Source organism: Rhinolophus sinicus, linkage group LG03 (genome assembly GCF_036562045.2).
Source record: "Rhinolophus sinicus isolate RSC01 linkage group LG03, ASM3656204v1, whole genome shotgun sequence".
NCBI lineage: Eukaryota > Metazoa > Chordata > Mammalia > Chiroptera > Rhinolophidae > Rhinolophus > Rhinolophus sinicus.
The window spans coordinates 187,500,704-187,522,130 of record NC_133753.1 but is presented as its reverse complement, the minus strand read 5'-3'; the positions used below and the strand labels follow the sequence as shown (position 1 = coordinate 187,522,130).

At 38.4% G+C, this 21,427-nt stretch overlaps 1 long non-coding RNA gene across 1 annotated transcript; it reads right to left on the bottom strand.

Annotated features, from left to right (window-relative positions):
- Positions 1–9,414: 9,414 nt before the first annotated feature.
- On the bottom strand, positions 9,415–18,982 carry LOC141570438 (uncharacterized). The gene is made up of 3 exons (XR_012494442.1): positions 18,605–18,982; positions 11,840–13,111; positions 9,415–9,995 (listed from the first exon to the last, which is right to left on the bottom strand). It is a non-coding gene; the product is annotated as an uncharacterized LOC141570438 (long non-coding RNA).
- Between the last annotated feature and the right edge of the window lie 2,445 nt (positions 18,983–21,427).

Here is a 21,427-nt window from a genome sequence, read left to right as displayed (position 1 = left end):
TGCCATGAGGATACGAAAGACAGTTTGGGGAATATAATCAATAATGTTGTAAAGATTAGAGGACAAACTGAGGGTTACTAGAAGGGAGGGGGGTGAGGATGAGGGAGAAGGTGAGGGGATTAGAAAGCATAATCGGTGACCACAGATTGCCATGGGGATATGAAAGTCAGTTTGGGTAATATATTCAATAATGTTGTAAAGATTTTGTAGGGTATCCGATGGACACCTATCTTATTAGAGAGATCACTTCAGGGACGGTTGTAGTTGCCTGACCACTGCAGTGTGCACCTGAAGCTGAAGCTGAATAATAATGAATGTCAACTGTAATTTTATATATATATATATATATTCACAAGAAGTGGAGTACAACATAAGGAATAGAGACTGGAAATGTAACAGCTGTATGTGATGTCAGAGGGGTAGTAGATTGGGGAGGCGGGTTATCACTTTGTGAGGGGTATAAGTGATAAATGTCTAACTATTACATTGTTTTGTGCACCTGAAACTGATAAAAAATGTTTTTAAACCTCTGAGTTATGAACCTATAAATTGCCCACATCTAACTGGGTAATTGTCCTTACTTACATTTTTGTCTTATTTCCTAAAATATAGCATTTCTTACTGAATGTTTTGATGAACTTCACAGAGGCTGTATGCTGACGTTAAATGAGATATGAAATCAGAAAAATTTGTGCTACGGCACTCATCATCAGTACAACTTTTAGCACGATATTAACTGTAACAAAAATGTTACTCTTTCCTTCTACAAATGGGAATTAAATCTGAGCAGGGCCCATGGCTTGTTTTAACCTATAGAAATGAGTAGAAGGGAGTCGAGGCTAGTTCAAGCTTAAGCCTTCAGAAGGTTTGGCAACTTCTATTCCTCAGTTACAGGATCTGGTTTTCCAAATGTAACAGCGTGCATTTCTCTTTAGCCCTTAAGTCTCGGGGATCAGCCCTTTTGATTGGATCAACAAATCTTTTTAACACTCTGTCCTGGTCTTTATGGGAAGCACTCTGTACCTTGTCAGGCGACTATCTCTCTGGTGCTGTATATCATGGTCTGGAATATCAAATTTGGTTCTGTGAGACCAACTAACTATAGCTGTGTGTCCCCTGTATTCCTTTCCAGTTTTTATCAGGGAAAAAAATGTATGAAAACTCCCTATCTCTAGTCTTAACATTTTATGGTAATGATAACAACCCTGAAGAATATATACTATCTTTCTGCTCAGCCCCTCAACTCATTCAGGGCAATCAAGCATGTATATTAATTAGTACCTTTCTTTACTCATGTCAAGCTCTTCATGATGTCTCCTGCGTGTGCTGTAGAAAGTCTTCCAATTTCAGCATGGTCTCATCTCCATCTTCTGGGAAGGGGTCATTAAACCCCATTAAACAGGGGCATGGAGGTGGCAAAAATAGGTGGCATGCTTTCTGCAGGCACATTTTCCAAAAGTGGCAGCTTTTCAAAAACATTGAAGGCAGATATTTCTGGACAAAACCAATTTTTAAAGTGTTTACTATTGTCAATGACATAACATTGAAGGTATTGTTTTGAAAGAAGGATCTTTCCATCACATTCTCACATAACCCTGTAAGACACACGATGGTGGCTCCCATTTGTAAAACAAAGACGCCGGAGCAGAGAAGTTGGGTTCCACTACCACGTTCACATTAGGTGCTAGGCAGTGGTGCTGGGCTTCAAAGACAGACAAAGCAGTTACCCCTCTAGGTGTACTCAGTAAGTGTGGTGCCTTCCTTCAGTCCCACTCGATAAAAATGTTACAAATCTGATTTCAGTCCCTATAACCTGCTGACTCTCCCTTGACCCATATGGACGCTTCCTCATAAGCTCTTTGAGGGTTTTTCTCCTGTAGCTTCGTCTCCTCCACTGAATTCTGACGCCTCTCTCATGGGACTTCTATTTCTTTGCACATTGCCCCCTGCTTTCCCCCGCACCTTCTGGAAGTGGTGGCTTTGCCTGTGAGCTCCCTTTGCATTGCTCGGGGTGATTCTCTCTCAGCCCTTTTTCCCAGCCCCCAGGTTTCGGCTGACTGTCTCCACAGCTCAGGGGAAATCATGAGAAAGACTTGATAGATAGGAGTCCTCACTTTGTGGCTAGGTACCTTGGGATTCTGATCTGTCATGCAGCCATTCACTGTTCTGGTAACACTTGGCTAGTTTCTGCTAGTCTCCATCTAGGAACGATTCCTCCTCCTTCTGCAGGTCTGCCTGGGAAGAAAGCAGTGCTGGCAAGGGTCTCCTTAAAGCTTTCCTTCCTTTCTGCTACTTGTTTCATTTACACTTGTGTTTTCAGGTAGGTGTTGAGTTTTAAAAAATCATGATGTGTGGATTGTTTTGGTTGTAGGGTAAAAGCAATGTGTTCTTGCAACTTTCTACATGGGACCCACAGAGGAAAGCCACATATTTATATCCTAAATAAATAGTTTACACTTTTCCGAGCTCATTAAAGCTCCTACAGGCAGCTCATCCAGAGAGAAAATAAAAAAATTTGGAGTTTTGACCTAGATTTACATTTTATCTATACTGTTTGCAAGTTACACAGTCAATGAATTGATTCTTATGAACTTCATATGTGAAAAGTTTCTGTTATGGCCTGTTATAACAACTAAATGAAGTTGTTTCACACATGATAGGCCTTCAGTTAACTTCAGTCCCTATACTAGTCTGCTAGGGCTGCTATAACAAATTGCCACAGTCTGGGTCTTAAACAAAAGACATTTATTTTTCACAGTTCTGGAGGCTGAGAAATCCAAAGTTAAGGTGTCATCCAGCTGGGTTCCTTGTGAGAGCTCTTTTCTTGGCTTGCAGGTAGTGTTTTGGCTGTGACCTCACATTAGTTTGATGGGCAAGATAGATCCTATCCTTTGATAGATTAGGAAACATGTCCCATTGTAAAGAGAGCAGGTGGGACAGAATATATATATATATATATATATATATATATATATATATATATATATATATATTGTGAGGCCCACTTTGGAAATACAGCTGCAACATCTGGGAAAGAAATACTAATTGTGTCCTATACAAAATGACCTGGCTGTCACATGATCTAGTTCATCTTTGTTCCTTTTAAAGCATTTCGTGTATGCCGTGACCTGAACAGAGTGGCACTCAACCATTACCTACAGAAATAATGTTTGCCAAATATAAGTCGCTCATCCTCAAACATTGCTCAAAGGTGATCAAAAGAAGTCTGAAAATCCCACTTTAGGTCAATATACTCGTATATTGCTATAATTTATCTACAGAACTAGACTTTGATTGCATTTTAATAGCCATATGTTCTTTTACAAGTCACCAGTTTCCATCGCATTCATTCTATTAGGTTGGTGCAAAAGTAACTGCAGTTTAAAAGGGTGAACATAACTGCAAAAACCACAATTACTTTTGCACCAACCTAATGCAAATATTTATGATTATTTCATTTTCTCTTACTAATAAATACTCTCCCAAACCTCTTATCAGCCTCACTTCAATGAGAAAGCTATGGTTTAGAAACATTCTTTTTTTTTTTTTTTTTCAATTTCCCTCATTGGCACACTGCTACAGTGTTTCCCTCAAAATAAGCCCTAACCGGAAAATAAGCCCTAGCATGATTTTTCAGGATGACATCCCCTGAACATAAGTCCTAATGTGTCTTTTGGAGCAAAAATTAATGTAAGACCCGGTCTTATTTTTGGGGAAACACAGTAGTTTGTGTGTGTGTGTGTCTGTGTGTGTGTGTGTGTGTTTAATAATTTACCTACTTTTAAAATCTGAGAAAGTTGGATCCACCTAGCTAAACACATAATTGGCTGGCATATTGTATATTTGATATTTTAAATATCTACTTAACACTAACAGAGCCAAAGTTCAGCAAAGTCAAGAAACTTGTGTAAGGTCAAAGAAGACAAAAAGCTACTTGTTGCCGGAGTAAGCATTCCAGCTGAGGTCTTTGACCTCAACTCTTGTGCTCCTTCCAGTAGATTCTACAAATCCTGCAACCGTAGTTTAGAGACGGCGCTACTAAGGTTTACAGAAAAGTTGTCATTTGCCCCTTGTGGCACAGCTAGTAAGTGCAAAGCCAGAAGCAATTTCATAAGAAAAGTACTTTTTCTACTAAAATCCAAACCCTCAGCATTTCCAAGTGCACTTTTTTCTTAACTGAGAAAATCTTCCTATTTCTTCAGCTGTGGTCCAGCCAACTCTATCCTCTCAATGGACAGTATTTCTACAGCCAACTACTCCCTTCCACCTTCTTCCAGTACTAATGTTCTCTGCCTTTATTAAATTTCAGAATAATCTTCATCCCTTGTCAGAACTATGTTCCAAGAGAACACATCCTTCCTAATTAATCTCTACCATAGTGTTAAAAAAAAAAAAGAGCCAGGAAAAATCAGGATGCCTCTATTAATATTTACATTCATCCATTAGTTCTCAAATGATTCTGTCTAATGTGCATGAGGGGCTGTTCTGGGCACCCTGGAATGGTGATGAACAGACAGACAGCATCTCTAAAAGGGGGGGCAGGTGTAGAAGGACCAAAAGATTTTGGAAAGAGTAAAGGAGTTCTCAGACTAAAGAAGTCAGGATGAGAGACAACAACAGCATGATGGCAAGAGTGGTGGAAATGGAGAAGGGATGCCCTCCATTGGGGTGGTCAGGGATGGCCTAACTTAAGTGACACTATGTGACTTGAGACCTGATTCTAAAAGAAGTTGTCATCTCTGGTTGCCGACCCAATTCCTCTGCATTTCTTATTTTCTTACTTCACGCGCTGGTTATGTTTACGTGCCATGAGGTCACGTGCCCAGGGTTCAACCCATCACCAGGAGTAAATATTATTTAGATTAAGCAAATTCTGATGGTTTGGGTGTGCTCACATACCATACCTAGCCGTACTTAGACAACGAGATGGCGAGGGGCATCTCATGAGGGCTTTTTCAGAAAATTTTCTTCATTAATGGAAGGGGAGGCACATTTAGACACTTGGTTGTGTGAACAGGCCATATCTGGAGAAGCTACAGACATCTGTCCATGAGGAGAGCTGCTTACAAATTGGTTGGGACAGAGGAAAGATAGAAAGAATACCAGCCTTGATGACATCATTAAGCATTGAATCAGTCCAAGAAGGGTCATTACCTGGACTTTTTACTACGGAAGAAATACATTTCTTCTTAATTAACCTTTGTTGTCTAAAGCTGATACAGAAGTGATCCACTGTTGTGTGTGTGTGTGTGTGTGTGTGTGTGTGTGTGTGTGTACATTTTTATGAACACATGGAAAAAGATGTTTGTTATGGAGACCATTACTCTACTATTTATTGACTATAAATATTTCTTAGAATAGATAGTATGGTTTGAGAGAGACCTAGAATTACAGTAACATTAAAATGGGATTGGGATATTTAGATGATGTGAGGTGACTAGAGCTACATGACTAAGAAAAACCTAAGTAGACAATGATGGCTAAAATTATGTGCTCTGGTTTATCATTTCTTATGTAAGAAACCATCATGAACCTGGACAAACTCTTTGGGCCAGATGGATATTCTTTCCCATGTCAACTAATTTACTTAATTATTGGTTAGTTGCAAGCCTGCAGCAATTAATTATCATGAGTTTACTGAGACTATGCCATATTCGTAATTCTGGTTTTCAAAATAAATGTGTTTTTAAAAATAATTAATTTTGTTTAAGATATATTCAGATATGAGGGACGTCTCTGACTCTTCATTCCTTGCCTATAAAATCTCTGAAGTTACCAGTAACAAACAGATCATGCAGTCATTTCTGTTTACAAAACCTGAGGCCTTTTTCCAAATGAAGACCTATAGCAGCTTTTTCAGCAGCGTCTGAGAACATTCCCCACCCCTCCTCCTTCTGTCTGGAAAGCTACAGCATCCTTCTCATGATTACTAATGCTAGTCGACACCTGGAAAATAGGGGTATTTATGCCATCTACTGGAAATTTTAGAAAAATGCATTTTCAAACACCAGACATAATCTTCTCTCAAAAGTTCAGAAATGTAGGGTATTTGGATTTCTACTCAGAGTACTGAGACATCATTCAAGTTCTCTGAAAAATTTGAGAAATGTCACCTTGCTATTTAAGTTTGGACACACAGTCCAGCATTCTCTTTGTGGCAGTGGAACTCAGTGTTATGGGATGGCAGATAGCTATCATTATATTATTTGCAAAAGTAGAGATATACCTAAAGTTCTTCAGGTGTTATTTGCTTTTGGTCCATGAAAAAAAAACAGTTACCCATGAAGACATGTATCTTTTAGCTTGCATCTCCTTTTGATGCAAAGAAGTCAACGTGTTGACTATGATTAAATAAAATGCCACACATCTGCTTGTAAGTCCTACTCATCATATGCAGGTTCTTTATGACTATAGAGGCACAAATTATATCTTCCCAGCTTGTAGATTTCCAATCTGTGTCATCAATCTTTCTACAAAATAGCTCCTTTCCACCAAACTGAAAAAAAATAACCCGATCTTTTTCTTGGTCTTTTTTATTTTAAGTTCAGTAATGAGAAATTTAGACCAAGTATTCTAGACTTTATGTACTTTTGTTTTAAATACAGGAATTTATATCCATCTTTGCTACATGAAAGACATTGTTAAGAGAATTAAAAGACAATCCATAGACTGAGATTCAGTGAATCTTTCAATCTAAGTAACTCAGGAATTAGTTCTTTGGATTTCTTGCTTATGATTCTTTTTTTAAATATCTGCATCTTTCCATTTCTCTTCCCTAATTCTGTAAGGAGGGAGATGCTGGGACTTCTGAGCATGTTTTATCTGCCTCAATTTTTCTTTTCACTTTCCTTCCCTTGATCATTTTTGCATTGCATTCTGAGAAAATCACTCAGCTGGATCTTCTAGCTGATAGTCCTTTTTATTCTTATTCACTTATTCAGATCATTTACTATGCTTAAAAAGTTATCAATAATGAGTATGTATATGCAGATATGGATACTCAATACCTACATTAGTTTTAGTTGGCAGCCTTATCTTGTTTCTTGAATGTGACATCTTCAACTATCTTTCTGAAGATATTAATTATTCTTAACCTAATGTCCTATTTTTTGGTTCTATTAATTTTTTAGAATGTGGGTTCTCTTGCTTGTTGAGCATCTTGTCTATATTGGACACTGTGGGCTTTGCCGAAATATTTGTTGGTTCTTGAGCACACCCTTAATGTTTGTAGTGAGATTGTTTCTGCCATCTCCCATCCATCAGCCTACAGGCCTGTGGGACCCACTGCTATTTTTAACATCCTCATCTGAGATGTGATAGTCTGAAAGATATGCCCTAAATGAAATACCTTAGTAGTATTTTTCCCTTGGTTCACCACTCGTTGGGGACAATGTCTTACCCTTCTGATGCAAGTTTCTTTTCCTCTTGCTCCTGTTACCAACAAAACCCTTGCTGCTTCCTCCTGGATGGAAGGCAGAAGCTATCAACCTACCTTATTGCGTGACTCTGGGGCTTCTCTGATTTTCCACATTTATCTCCTCTATCCATTGAATCCCTTTGCTGCTGTGCTCTCTCTTATAGCTGTCCTCGGCTATCAATTCTAAGCTGCTATTTCCCTCTTCTCTATTATATTTCACATAACAAATTCCACGTTTTGTCTGCTAGTTTGGCTCTCCATGAATATATGCATGTGTGATTGTACCACAGGTGTTTTTATAATTTACTATTGTTGTCACAGATTTTCTAGGAATGGAGAAGCTACAGAATGTGTTCAGCTTATCATCTTGAAGCAAACATTGTAGGGTTTTTTTTGGTGGGGGCAAGCTATAAAAAATAATGTCATTTTTCTAGGTCGAAAACAACTGAATGTTAGCAATTTCATGTGGTTCTATATAATGAGTAATCACACTGTTCCTTATAGCATCGATTTTGAGTATGGTTTGCATGTCTGACTTCAATCATTAGGTAGTAAAAACGAGCACTGCCATTGAGTATTACCCACTGTGTTATTTTGTCAAGTGCTTATTTGATCCTTTAGCAAAGCAAATTCTCAAAAAAAAAATCACAGCAAAGGAACACAACATAAATTTCTTCCACGTATCTTTATGGATATGGCCTAGTTAGATCTCCACGTTTGGGAGATGCTTTCTCCAAAATGAAAACAAGTTGAAAAGGTATGGGCTTACTGCTTCTATCTGGGTGGAGTAGCTGTCTGTGTGCGGTATGTAATATGACAATTTTAGGAAAGTGTCGATATCTGCTTCGGGTTACCAAGTTTCTTGGGGCTGTAAATATTAGGGGATCCCATTTTTTGTGAGATGTTCTGTGACTGCAGTAATTATGAACTAAGGCGGGAAAGTTGTCATTATCATAGCTTGCATAAATTCCACATTGTCCCAACCAGAGAGAATTCCCTTGCCACTTCCAAAAATGTTTGCAGTCTTCTAGGTACAAGGATCTTATGAGCACTTGATCTCTTCCTCCTATAGCTTTGGAGTCCAAGGCTATAGCTCATGCAGATTCCCCTTTGAGAGGCTCAGTTTTAGGAAAGGTTGCCCATTCTCCCTCTGGATGAGTTCCCCTCTCACGTACCTGGCACTCCCCGCCTACACACAGGGCACTTGGGACACCACTGTACATATTTTTCACTGGGTCTTGGCTCACTCACTTCTCCTTTCTTATAACTTCTTCCAGTTTTTCTGGGTCTATTAAAGATGGGGAGCACTGGAGCCTGGAGCCTGGGCAGGTCATACCTAGGAGTGTTTGTTCCTCCCTCAGCACAGAAAAGGCCCTGGATTGAAGACTAGACTCTTAAGTAACAGAAGATAATAATACAGTGATGTTATTTTGCACGACGTGTAGCCTTGAAGAATATATTTCTGGTAACTTTTGCTTGGGGGGTTATTGCCATTTTCCCCTTTGGTCATAGTTGGCACCAGCTGAGCTGTCTCAATAAAATCTTTCTGAACACACAGAAATCAATTATTTATTATAACACTTAATTTGGAATTTTAATTTTCTCATACAAGTCATTTATTTTTTTCAAGTAGAAAAGAGTTTGGGGACCCAGAGCTCGAAACTTGAAGTTCTCATTGTCAGAAGTGGATTTTCTGATTACAAAATAACAATAACCACAGTACTACTTCTAATACATGGGGCAGATTGAGGATCTGTGGAAGCCTGAAGATTATACACTTCTAGGTGTTTTCCTCAAGGAAAATAATGCCAAGTGACAAACACAATATTAGATTAGAAATGGTAATATTTATTTACAATGAGAAAAAGAATAGTAATAGGAATTTGTAAAAAGCTGACAGACAAAAGTATCATTAAATCCAGAATAATATTACAATCTTTTTATTAATCACTGCCTGACCTGTCCATATGTTTCCCCCACTAATGCTTTGGCTTGAAACTCTGTTATAACTTTTTCCATATGATAATTATCATGTATTCTACATGATCACTATTTAATTTTTATTACTGCTAGTTTAGAAAATTTTTTCACCTTCACACCTTTTTATTGGAAATGTCATATATAATTTTCAAATTTCCAGTTTGAGAAAAATTTCTATTAGTGGTTTTTTGTTGTTGTTGTTTTTGTTTTTACCTGTGTGCTGTTTTCATGTGTACTGCAGATTGCACGATTACTTACAGGAATTCCAGTTAATTCTATTTTGCAATATTCCCATCAAAATATTTTTAAATGTCTAGCACGTTCTTTCATACACTGTGTTTTAAAATAGACTTCTAAGAGACGCGACCTTCTATTTTTACTAGGTTTCCTACTTTGCTGATCACAGGAAGAATTTTCCACAGGCTGCCTTCTGACTGTGTCTGTTCCAAGCCTTGTTGCTCCCTGGTGGCACTCACACAGCTGGTGCCAGGTGTGGGATGTGGCTCACGTCACACGCGTCCTCTGGGCCAGTGTCTGCAGCCCCTGTGCAAAGTGAGTTGGCACAGGAGAACAGGCGCGTTCTGGAAGCCCTGGCGCACTGCAAAGTCAAGCGATAAATTACCTCTGCCCAAAGGGACTGTGACCCATGGAAATACACTGTACTAAACCCAAACTAAGTGTACTCCCGTTTCAGCCTCTCATTTGTTGAATTTCATGAAAACCTGTGGTCGTGCCAATAGCAGTAGACAGGAGGGGAAGCACGAAGCAAATGGGGAGAGTTCAGTGATGGGATAAAATGGACTCTTGGACCTGTAGTTAAAGTTCATTGTGCCTTTTGAACTTACCTAAAGCTCTTGGGCATATCACATGGTGCTAGGGTGTCTCCCTGGGCCTCGAGCTGGGCACACAAACACTAAAGGGCCTGAAGCGTCCTCCTTCATGGCAATGCACATGAGTTAGAGCAGAGTCACTTGGATTTAAAAGGAATACTGAGACTTTCTTTTTTCTTGTTCCTTTGTGTTGTGACTTTCCCTACTTTAGTTTGCCTTTAGAAAGAGTTGTTTCAGTAAGAGTTAATCATGTTGACTAAAAATTCAGCCAAAGGGAATGTAATGTGAGTTATTTTTGTAGGCAGTGATTCGTATGCTTCAAACAACTCTCTACATTTTCTGGAATTCTTATGTTACACGGGCAGCCCCGTAACAAGGTATGCAGAAATTTGTTACTATTGTCTAGAGCTATGGCAGATTCAGAAAGCTATATGTTAAGGTTGTATCACTAATAAACTATAGAATGCTTGAAAGGACACCCGAGAATGTTGGGAAAACACACAGGGGCACCATTCTGCTATCTCCTTGAATGAATGCTCTGGTGTGGCATTTTTGGTTATTATGTTAGTGTGAAAGTGAGCAAAGAATGTTCACTTGAATGATAACTACTGCTATCATAAATGACCAGCATTATTCCAACTATGGGTCAAATTTCAGTTTGTGTAATTATTCTCTATCTGACTATAATTATTATATAGATGTAATTTAACAATGCATACTGTTGGCGGCCTGTTCTAAACTTTTGAATAGTATCGTGAGTTTTTCAACTGCTTAGTGTCAAGTGATTCCTGATAGCCTGTGGCAACTTGCAATGATTGAAAAGAATGTGGAAAACATATATATCTAATTTCAAAACTGAAGTTTGAGATTATGCCAGTATTATAAAAGAGGTTTCTTTTCTTCTGGATTGCATAGCAATCCTGGCAGATGCCTTAAGTCTCTGGAATCTGTTATTCTCTCCTAACAGGAGTTTATTTATTTATTTATTTTTTGCTTTTGGATTTTTAAATTTAATTTAATTAAATAAATAATTTATTTATTTTTTAATTAGTTTCAGGTGTACAATCTCCTAACAGGATTTATAGTTTTGTAAAACCTGTCTCTTCAAGGCTACCTCCTAGAAGTATTTTTCATTTGTGAAATAATGGGAATTGAATTATACTTTCAAATAGTAAATATTTATTTCACTCAAGGTTCTGTGCTACGGAGATTTCCACTATCATCTTTGACCCTTGGGATCTTCTAACCAATGGGAGATAGATAAGGGTGCAAAAGAGGATGTGTTCTCTCAGTAGGCATTAATGTTGTTTAAAAAAAAAAAAAAAAACAGTAAAGGAAAAAATGCATTAAATAATATTCAACATAAATCCTCGTTCTCTCTCTTTACAGATTGATCTGTAAGAGGGGGAAATGTATTATTAAAGAACAAAAATTCAATCGAGTAAATTTAAAGATCTAGTTGGCTTTATTGAGCAATTCAAGAGATTGGGCAACATCTCATCCAGCCAGTAGAGAGGACCCCTGAGAAATAGTAACTATGGAAGGCTTTTATAGGCAGAAAACAACACTTTATTAGCAAAAGAAAAGAAAGGATTGTTTCAGTCAACGTTACCTTCCTTTGGGGGAGGATGTGGGTCTTATCAAGTAGTTTCTCTCAGCTTCCTTGGGATGGAGAGGGCATAGGTGACAGATTACTTGATTGGTATTGACCAGAGAATTCCAGACTGATCAATGAAGATTTCATTCCTAGAAAAAATTGAACCTGCCATTAGGTCTGGTATTAATCCTACATTCAGCGGCATGGGTTTTAACACAAGTGACTCCATTTTGGGCCTGTGGTTTCTCTTGAACAGTATTAAAACAATCAGGAAGATAAAACAAAACCTTGTAGATTTCCCCTGCAAACTGCAGTGATATCATGGTGTAGGGTAGATGTTGAGGAAAATTTACCTTCATTGGTTGATGTGAGCTTTTGTCTATTAGCTTTGATCTGTGCCTACATGTGAGGTGATGGTTAGCTTTTTGGTTTGCTTTCTGTTTCCTCACAAGAGGCTGCATGTGAGGTGATGGTTAGCTTTTTGTAACTTATTCATGTTGTGTACAGTTTTATCAAGTGTACTGGAATACTACTCATATATGTGTGGCAATAATGACCTATTGCCAATAAATAAAAATTTTGAGGCTGAATTATAGGGTAGATGTTGAGGAAAATTTACCTTCATTGGTTGATGTGAGCTTTTGTCTATTAGCTGTTATCTGTTCCTGCATGTGAGGTGATTTCTGTGCTGTGATCAGGGGAGACATGGGATGAGGTTGCTTTTCTGTCTGTGCTGTGAGGCTTTTTACTACATATGAGGTGATAGTTAGCTTAGACTTAAAAAATTCTTTTTTTTTTCTTCTTTTTCTGGGATTGGATTCCCATCCAAGGACCATGACCCATCCAGTGGCTTAAGAAAGGACAGAGCAGTATGCCTTGTCCTTAGGTAGGAATGGGAGAAAAGATAAAAGATAGAGTACTTCTCCTGTGGACATAGGTCAGCAAATGGCTGGGATGGCAAGCTTTCTATCCAAGTTTTAAAGTGTTAGGAAAGGGGCTGATCAGGGGTTGAGAGAATTCCCCCTTTGGTCTCATCCTCCTGAGTAGGGGAGATACTACATGATGTTGCTTTCTGTCTGTTTTGCCCGCATCAGCAGATGAAGTGAAGAAGTAGCAGGTTATATCAGGATGATGTGACAGGCACATCGCCAGGCCCTGTTGCTTATCCAGATGAATTGGCCCATCAGCCGGATGGGCAGCATTCATTTCAGTAACTGCTGGACTCTCCTGGAACTGGCCATTCCCGGAGGGGGAGGCAGGAACAGGAAACTTGGCTCTAAGGTACATCTGAAAAATATATAAGACAGACCTCGGTTGACAGTGTTATTAATGATTAATTTTTTTGTCATTTGGTCATTTGTCATTGGTGGTTCTTTACCATTTTAACATTTTGAAGATTTTTATTTTGAAGACTTTCAGCAACGTGCAGCTTACAACACCAGGGGATGTCTTCACTTTCAGCCACAGACCTGGTGAGGTCTGGCTGGTTCTCGACCTCTCCAGTGTTGTTCCCCATGGATAACCTTCTTGAAAACTGTTAACATTTTAGAAGCTTGTATGCATCTTACAGCTTACAGCATCAAAAAGTGTCCTTCCTAACTTCCAGCAACAACAACCATAACAATGGCAATAGCAGCAACATTCTTGAGAACTTGCTAGCATCTTAAAAACTTGTATGCAGCTTGTAGCTTATAACATCAGAAGACTCCTTGACTTCACAACAACAACAGCAGCAGCAGCAGCATCTTGGGAACTAACGAGTAGCGGTGGGGGAGACGCCTGAGTTTCTCTCAGCCACACACCTGACAAGGTTTTGATTTATGATTTTTCCAGTACTATTCTCCACCAGTTTGGTGAGCTTTTGGCATCTACTGTAATAGTTACTATCCTATAAGGCTTATTACCACTTTTGAATATGGCTTATTAATGTTATTTCTGTATTTAGCCAAGTGATTTTTGATCAATAGTAAACATATGTTGAGGTCTCTTAAACTTATATGCATGTGCACTCCTTTGACATGACATTGTTATGAGTGTATATAGTTTAGCCTTAACCACCTTTACTTTCTGTCAGTAGCACATTCTATTAATTGCCTTTGTCTTTTGTTATTACATTTTGCTAAATTAATGGATTAGCCCCATTCTAGCACATGTCCTCCTCTCTCTTTTCCCCGCTCGTCATTACACATGGTCTCAACAGTTTATCAAGAAGTCTGGGCTGTGATTCTCATTCCTGGCAGCACGTTAAAAATGTAATTTTAAATTTACACATTGAATCTCAGGCTCCACCCAAAATTAAATGAACCAGAATCTTTACTAGTAGGATTCATATATGGGAATTTTTAAAACAAATCTTATTCCAAGTGATTTTAATATGTGTGTAGTCATGGCTGAGAACCAGGATATTAGATGGTTAATTCATAGCTTATTTCTCAACTAAGGTAGTTATTCCTGTGGAATATAAACTATACTTGTTCTGCATTTTCCATTTCCAAATTTTATGCTGTAATTATCTCCCTTTTTTTTGATAAACACATTGTCATTAGCAGTCACGACACTCATGTCTTGTCACCAACACACGGTGAGGGCATGAAGGAATGAAAGAATTCCAAGCTCCAGGAAGTGATAAACTTGTAGGCGTATTACTCTGAAGCTCCCATTACACACATCCTACCTTCAACTTGTAAGAAACTTGCATCACTTGACATCACCTGGGTGGGTGGCATTGGGTCCTTAACTGATCCCCCTTATCTCTCAACAAGGTCCCTTTAAGACTAAGTGTTGCTGGCACAGAAGCTGACAATAGCTCCATGAAAAGACACTCTGACATTTGTGGTCTTTGTTCTTTATTTAGTTTCAAGAGTTTACTTCTGAGCACCCATTCACTAATTTTAATATGGATTATTTACTTTGACTCTAGGTTTTTAAAATAAAAATCTCTGTGTCCTTATGAATACAGATCACCAAGCCACTGTCTTAAACACCAACTGAAAAGTCATATGTCTGCCCAGGTGCAGATGGGTTAAACCCAGTCTTAATTTGATCAGGGTGGTTGGTTTTTGAGAGTTGTGTTTCCTAGATCATAAAATACTTTATTGCTTGTATCGAAGGAAGGGAAGGTCTGTTGACCTCAGGTGATATCTAGGGTGAAACTTTAAATTAATCTTGACACTCAGAGATGCTAATTTTCTTCCTGTTTTTCATTTGCTGCAGATTTGAAATTACTGTTCTGCAGCCAGAAGTTACTACAATACATCAATTCTCAAAAGGTTGACTCAAATAAAGGCAAATAAATATTTTCTCATTAAAATGTAAAATGGAAAACTTTCTTAATGGTTTATAATACTTAAGGGCTCACAAAGGGGGATTTACAGGATAGAAAGGACATTTCTTTAAAAGAAGTTCTATTTCTCCCATTAACATATCTACCGCTGTCACTTACGAGTATGTTTTTGAACGCTGCCTTTTTCTACTCTGAATGTAGCAGACTTTTTTTTTTTTATGGCATTTTTAGAACAACACGGATACAACAAAAACAAACACAAATTAATATCATCACATTGAGATTCCTAACAAAGGGCTATTCAAATAAGTAAAAGGGAATTGTAGAGATGAAATAGGATTTTATAGAAACTTTTGAATTATACCTATGCATATTTTCTCTTATTTTCTGATGCTTTATGAACTGAACATTTTAAAGAAGAAATTGTGGTTTAGAACTGGTGCTGCCCTGAAGCACATAAACATGCAAACACAAAGTGGTATCTATAGTTATGGTAATATAAGTTTATAGTACCTGATATTCCAATACTATTAGAAACAGTAAGCAGTTACAGTAATCTGTGGGACACAATGCTACCTGTGGTTTGCAGATATCATTCATAGCCTGGAAAAGACACTGGGTTTAATTAGAGAAAGAGCATGTACTAGGTTGGTGCAAATGTAATTGCCATTTATGCATTGTTGGAATTTGCCATTTGATATTGGAATACATTCTTAAATAAATGTAGTTATGTTATATATACATCATTTTAATGTGCATTTCTCGGTTTATGTTTTTTTGCTAATGACATTACTTGCTGTTTATTTTGTATGTATTTTAGACTATGGAAATGATATTAGAAATGATATTAGGAAAAAAGCAAATTCGAGCAATTTTCTTAGCTGAGTTCAAAATGGATCGTAAAGTAGCGGAGACAACTCGCAACATCAACAACACATTAGGCCCAGAAACTGCTAAGGAACGTACAGTGCAGTGGTGGTTCAAGAAGTGCTGCAAAGGAGACAAGAGCCTTGAAGATGAGGAGCAGAGTGGCCGGACATCGGAAGTCGACAACGGCCAGGTGAGAACAATTATCGAAGCTGACCCTCTTACAACTGCATGAGAAGTTGCCGAAGAACTCAACGCCGACCTTTCTGTGGTTGTTCGGCATGCGAAGGGAATTGGAAAGGTGAAAAAGCTCCATAAGTGGGTGCCTCATGAGCTGACCACAAATCTGAAAAATCGTCATTTTGAAGGGTCATCTTCTCTTATTCTATGCAATAATGAACTATTTCTCGATCGGACTGTGATGTGCAAGGAAAAGTGGATTTTATACGACAACCGGTGAGGACCAGCTCAGTGGTTGGGCACAGAAGAAGCTCCAAAGCACTTCCCAAAACCAAACTTGCACCAAAAAAAGGTTATTGTCACTGTTCGGTGGTTTGCTGCCGGTCTGATCCACTACAGCTTTCTCAATCCTGGCAAAACCATGTTGCGAGAGCCTGTAATGGCAGTCACCAAATTTCAGTCTCTTCCTGAAAGTCAAGGGGTCATTAACCCCTCGGCAGGGCCCTATGTCCCTGCGTGGTACTCGTGACACTAGTGGGGAACAAAGTCCTGGCACACAGGTTGAGATAGAGTAACCAGCTTTATTTGGGAACCAATGTCCCTCCAGAGGCCAATGCTCTGGTAAGCACAGAAGGTTATATAGAATAGAATAGAATTTAATAATGAACCAAGTCCCAGAGTCAATTGAGGTGGAGAAGGTTCCTGATCCAGGAGAGGTGACTGGACCCACGACAAATCTGAGGCGAGCTGGTTGTGCAAGGAAGAACTTCAGAAAGCTCTGGAGCATCGCGGCCTGCACCTCAGAGGGTCTTAACCAGAGCCCCCAGTCAGCCTGCTCACAGCACTGCTCTGGAGTTCTGCCTTTACCCTCTTTTCCTTGGACTTGTTTACCTCTGAGGTGATAACCAGAAGTGGTTTTGATGAAGGTGTTTATCGATTTTGTTTTGCTCAGTTTCACACAAAAACATGTTTTTTACTTCACTCTTACCAGTCTCACACATGTGCGGCTGTAGTCTTGTCCCTACTAGTAAACAACTTGTTTTGCAAACCTCAATCCAACATATATAATACATTTTATATGCTCTATACAAACCATTACATCTAAGAAGTGTGCTCAGCAAATTGATGAGATGCACCGAAAACTGAAACACCTGCAGCCGACATGGGTCAACAAAAAGGGCCCAGTTCTTCTCCACGACAATGCCGGCCCGACTGCACATCGCACAACCAATGCTTCAGAAATTGAATGAATTGGGCTATGAAGCTCTGCCTCATCCACCCTATTCACCTGACCTCTCGCCAACCGACAACTTCAAGCATCTCAATAACTTTTTGTAGGGAAAATGCTTCCACAACCAGCAGGATGCAGAAAATGCTTTCCAAGAATTCAATGACTCCCGAAGCACAGGTTTTTATGCTACAAGAATAAACAAACTTATTTCTCATTGGCAAAAATGTGTTGATTGTAATGGTTCCTACTTTGATTAATAAAGATGTGTTTGAGCCTAGCTACAATGATTTAAAATAAACGGTCTGAAACCGCAATTACATTTGCACCAACTTAGTAGACCTCAATTCCAGATCTACAGCTATTCAATCCTGTGACCTTGAATATATTACCCTTTCTGCCTTATTGGTAAAATACTTAAGGTCATGAGATCAGGGTTTAACTTGTTAATGCCTGGAAATTCGCACAGCCCATGAAAATCATAGTAGTTTTTTTTATCCAGTATTACAATCTCAGTTTTGTTATCCAGTTAAACATTGCAATATTGGATAATTCTGGATGCTAAAAATGTTTTATTTTTTTTTAAATTATTTTCTTTGTTAGCAGTATTTCTTATTGAGACTGTGACATTGTATTCTTTTGGCAATAGAGGTAAAGAAGGAAAAATCTTAATAGACATGTATGTGTGCTCTTTTCTTTTTAACAGTTAATTTTTAGTGTATCCATAATTTCTGCCTTCATATAACAATTCCCATGATTTAAAAACAAACAAACAAACAAAAAACAAAACAAAAAAACCCACTAAATTACCAAATGACCCAGGAAACAAAGGAAAGAGAGAGAGAGACAGAGTGAGAGAGCATGAACCCTCTAGCTGGGGGTGGGGTGGGGTGGGAAAGATTAGCTAAATCCTTTAAACAGAGCAAATGCTCAATAACCCTTTCTAGGCATCAAGTAAATACAAGAGTGGAGGTTACAATTTCCATTTTTTCTTCCTAAGTCTAAACAGATACAAAACTTGGTCAAGTTTCATTCAACGGAAAACTCACTACAACAGTAAGAGTTCCTCAGCTCTAAAGTTGCAAGATTCACGCAAAGCTCCTGGTTGAATGAAGCTGCACTACAACAGGACTTGGGTGGTGCCCTGGGAGTTCACCACAGCATGTTTCTCTGTAGCATATATGTACACACGCACGTAACTGGAATGTTAGCCATTACTTACCTGCAGTGCAGAAAAGTCAAAGAGCCAACCAGCAAATGCTATTTATTCTACCTGAGGTAACGTTTGGCATGTGGTGTTGAAGTGGCCACTCTTTCAGGCATCAGTGCGATGTCCGTGCTGAGTCCATCTTCCCTGGTGTAAAGAATTCATCACACAGGTGAGTCCTGGACCTGAAGTTTGTATTCAGGGACAGCCAGGCCGTCCTCAGCCCCCCTCACTGTCTTAGTATTTCCCCTCATTTCTTCTGTAGGCCGTTGACTAGATCTGACCTTCTCTATTGATACAAAGAGCTCCAGTCCTGCACCCACTAGTAGACTTCCTTTGGTGTTCTCAAAAGGTGAATAAGCAATAAACCGATCATTTCAAACTGTAGCTGGACTTTCTGGAATCCTATAGTGAGTCTTTATCAGTGGAGGCTGCCATGGCCAGTGTGCAGTGTGTTGCTTAGTTTTCTTCTCTGCTATAATATTTCCCAATATTTTCATGAACAATATTTCATTGTTCACCCACTCTGTTACTACTCTTAAGCTTACTACCTGGACACGGACACACACACACGCGCACACACATACACACACACACACATACACACACACACACATGTCCATAACACTTCCATCAATGAAGACACAGATGGTGACTACCCAGAAGAGCTTTATGTACGTTGGTATAAAACTCTTTTGTGCCATGGGAAATTATACAAATCTCTTGAAATCTGTGCCAACAGACAAATTTGCTTCTAATGAGATAATTTTTGCTCAAAACTTGGTCTATGAACAATATTGCCTTGTGCGGTGTACATTCATTTCATTTTGGTGATAAAAGTAGTAAGCAAAGTCAATGCATATCCTTTACAATGCTGGTTGTATGACTGTTATGCTTTGAGACCCCTTTTTCTTGAAATATCCTGGAATGTGAATTTAAAGCAAGAGGATGCGGGAATTTGTTGGTGTTCTGCTGCCATTTCCAACTATTATTACAAAAAAAACCAACCTTGAAATGTTAATTGAATATGATATGTTGAATATGATGAAGTTTATATTTTAATATATAAAAATATGTTATGAGTGCTTTTCAATAAGATGTGTTCAAGTGTCAAGATTGACGGATACTAGATGGTGTGGTGGCTGCAAAATCATTTTTAAAATCTGACTTACAATTGCATAGAATAAATGGATCCTTTAGAGAACAAAGAGACCAAGGATTCTATTATGTCTGACATTGAATGGAATGAGAAGATTCATGTGAGGCAGAACCTCATTTTTGATGTACACATGCACATTATTCTCTTAGTAATGTAAGCGCCTGCCTATGCTTTATTTGATCGAACACACGGACATAAGCCCATTACTGGCCTTTCAGTTTTAGAATAGAGTCCATGCTTCACACATGAAAAATATAGGCTCAGCTCATGTTTGCCCCCTGGTGTGCATGCATCTGAATTACAACTATGGTTAAAGATGTACAATTTAAATTTATGGAGAGTAATGAAAATAACTGAATAAATGAGTAAAAGCCCATTTCTTAATTAGTTAACAATTATCCAAATTATATAAAGTATTTTCTGAAATGGCTGTCCCCTTAGTTATTTTTATGAGTTTCCCAGGGTTGCCATAATACCCCAGACTAGGAGGCTTAAATACCAGGAGTTTATTTTCTCACAGCTCTGGAGGCTGGAAGGTTAAGATAAAGATGTGAACAGGGTGAGTGCTTCCCGAAGTCTCTCCTTTGCTTGTGGATGACCTTTTCTCTGTGTGCACACATCACTGATGTCTTTTTCTCTTCTTATAAAGACACTATCATATGGGATGAGGGTCTGCCCCAGGGACCTCACTTACTTACCTCCTCTTTAAAGACATTGTCTCCAAATGTGGTTACCTGCTAAAGTACTGGGAGTCGGGACTTCAAGATAGGACTTTTAGGGGGACAGAATTCAGCCGATAATAGCATTCAATTCTATATTTGGGCGGGGGAGATACATAAAGATCTATATAAAACATCCCCGATGCTTTTGAGGTAAGACAGCTTTTTCTTCAACCATTTCTTTTTACGGAATTTAGAGGGATTGCCCTGTACTTTCTAAGTCTCCATCAGTGCACAGAGTTGCAGGCACATGGTAAGATCTCCATAAAATTTTGTGATGGATGAATGAATACCATGAGATCAGATTATTTATATTTAGCAAGTTGATTCCTTAGTCTCATTGACATCTTTCTCTACCCTCATTTTTTTAGCAGCTAATTTCATTCCATTTTCTGAATGTGATAGAGAACCTTTCAAAAAGAACCAAAGGCTTAAGGGGCTAATGAAAAAGGAGAACCAAAAAGTAGGTAAAAACATAATCCTGCTTTGCTTAAGTAGTATAAGTACTGTGGGGAGTATAATCGGCAAACTGAAATTTAAAATTAAATTTCACTTTTACAATTTTGAAGGCATGTGGAGTATAAGCTATAGTAGAAAAGAGTGTGCTCTTTTATGGATGAGGGATATTATTTTCTTTTCTACCCTTAAATTGGATATATGTCAAGGTTTTAGAAGGGAATTCTCATTGATATGTGACCCCCCAAAAAAAGAGTAAAAAGCAAAATAAAATACACAGTAGTTATTACTAATATTTAAAGTGAAGAATAGGAGAGTTCATATGAATTCATCAGAGATGATGTTAGAGTTAAAGGAACCCTGAAAGTATTTTCCTTGGAGAAAACAGATGCAATCAGGCTGGGACGCAAGACACTTCAAAGTGTGTGGAGATATTCTTTCTTCTAGACTGGATGGTAATTATATGGCTGTTCTTTTATTGTCATTTTTTGCAAGTTACGTATA